Genomic DNA, 2500 nt, shown 5'->3' with positions numbered 1-2500 from the left:
AGATCCTTTCAATCCTTGACTGCCAGGTTTGCCACCTGTGATCTTGCATAAACTGCAGCATGGTCCTTCCCTTCTCCAAAGTGTCTTTAATTCTTCTTGTGTCCTGCAAAGCAAATTTCCTCATCTCAGCCCCATAAACTCAGATTTATGACGGGTACTCCTTCCTGCAAACACAGCATCATTTCTTTCCTTCCAAATACAATTCAGCATAGCACCTCTAATATTATGCCAAAGCAAAGGATCAAGGTAGAGGCACTCTCCCAACAAAATTTCCTTTTCATTATATTTATTAGGGTGAATCAAATAAAAACATTCATGCAAAATTTTTAGATACTTCTGATTGTGGGGATAGCCAAAGAAAAGATGGATAGATTCTGGGTTGGAATTGCATCTGAGACACATTCCACTTCCCTTCCCTATTTGCAGAGCTCTTAATCGAGTCCAAACAGCCTGATGGGAAATCAACCAAAGGAGGCAAGATTTCTTCATGCTTCCTGAAAGTGCCCAAATTACCTTAAATATATAGGTCCACTGGTTAATGCTCCAGTTAATCTTCCATTTTTCATTAAGTTTAGAAATAAGAAAAGCATTGCTACTATGGATAAGGGGAAGAGGAAAAAAAGAGTTACTTGAAGTCCACCTGCAACAGCATTGGGAGATGAGAAACTTACCTTGACAAGAAGGAGTGAGCCCTGCCTGACTTACCAAGTCAATTCTGTCCTGTAAACAGATTCCTGCAGCTAGTTGAAAGATTGTTAGCTAACTCTAGAGTCCCTGCGTGGACCAAATATCCTTCCAAGTGTGTATACCTGCCTTAAAAAGTTTATGCGCTTTAATCCAAAGGTTTTTTTCTTTAACAGAGGGAATTGAAGACCAAACCAAATGGATTCAAAGCAAAGACAGTTGGTTGAAAATCTGAACTTGGGTTTAATAGAGATATGGTTCCTATAATCATCCCAAGCTGTCCACATGGAGCAGATAAGGGAAGAGCCTTTAGGGTGGAATTTTTGTCTGGAAAGAAAGATCTCTAAGGCATTAAAACTAGTCCACGCTTTCAAACCATGAATGTGAAACTTATGACAGTTTCTTTTTATGAGAAAAGCCGAGTAATCTTCTGAATCCATACTCTTGCAGATCCATTTAGAAGCCAATTTAATAGCCAATTTATTTATATCCAGAAGGCCCAGCCCCCCTTGAGTTTTAGGCAGCAAAGCGATTTTAAGAGAAACCTTAGAAATTTTTTTGCTATAACCATCCCCTCCCCACAAAAAATTTGAGGTTAGAGAGTGAAGTAACTACAGATGACTTTTAGGAGGTTTCGAACAGCAAATAAAATACATAATGGAAGGAAGCAAGTAGTGATTAAGAACAAACAACCTTGAAGACAACGAGGTCTGGTAATCTTTCCACAAACTTAACTTACCTTTTTAAATCTGTCTATAACCCATCTCCACCTGTCTTTGAGAGACACACCAAAGCCCATAGTAATACCAAGCAGTCTGAAAATCTCACCCTTGTTAATCGACTTACAACCAGCTTGAAGGATTAAAGGGGGAGAATGCCCCTTAGAAGACCAAAATCCAGTTTTAGAATGATTTATAACGGAACCACTAGCAAGACAGAATTTTTCCAGGCAATTCTAGAAGGTTTGGATAGACTGAGGGTCATTGCTTATGAAGGAATTGGTGCCATCGGCGAATTGTTGAAGACACAAATCCTTGCTGCAACCAGGAATTTTAACTCCTTTAATAGTACCATCAGCCAAAGGTTTAGAGACAAGCCATCCCAAGGCATCAGCCACAATCACAAAGAGAAGAGGGGCCAGAGGGCACCTTTGCCTAATAGATCTTTTGAGCATGATAGGTTGAGTAAGGGTGCCATTAAGAGAGACAAAAGCTCTCGAATTTCCCAAGAGACAATGCACAAACTTAATGAAGCCCTTACCTAAACCTTTGCCTAATAGATCTTTTGAGCATGATAGGTTGAGTAAGGGTGCCATTAAGAGAGACAAAAGCTCTCGAATTTCCCAAGAGACAATGCACAAACTTAATGAAGCCCTTACCAAAACCCATATCTGCCAAAGATTGAAGGATAAAGTCCCACTCCACCCTATCATAGGCCTTATCAAAATCAATTTTAAAAAAAAGGAAGTCAATCTCTTGCTCATCTACATATTCAATACCCTCCCACATAGTAATTATAGCATCCAAGATATACCTGCCCTTGATGAAGCCTTTCTGCTCTTTAAGGACTAGAGAATCCAACAAAGGAGAAATCCTTTTGGCTAGAACAAGAGCAAAGATCTTATAGACAGAATTAAGACAAGAAATAGGCCTCCAATTATGAATACTATCCTTATTGCCTCTTTTGTGAACCAGCTTGATAACTCCTGAATTAATAGAGACGGGAAGACTCCCATAATTCAGGGTCTCCTTCCAAATCATCAAGAGAAAGGGGCTGAGGAACTCAGCAAATTTTTTGTAGAAATCATTAGGAAGGC

Source organism: Cibotium barometz, chromosome 21 (assembly GCF_041138505.1).
Source record: "Cibotium barometz isolate CiBa-2024 chromosome 21, ASM4113850v1, whole genome shotgun sequence".
In the NCBI taxonomy this organism is placed as follows: Eukaryota; Viridiplantae; Streptophyta; class Polypodiopsida; order Cyatheales; family Cibotiaceae; genus Cibotium; species Cibotium barometz.
This window is presented reverse-complemented; position numbering follows the sequence as displayed.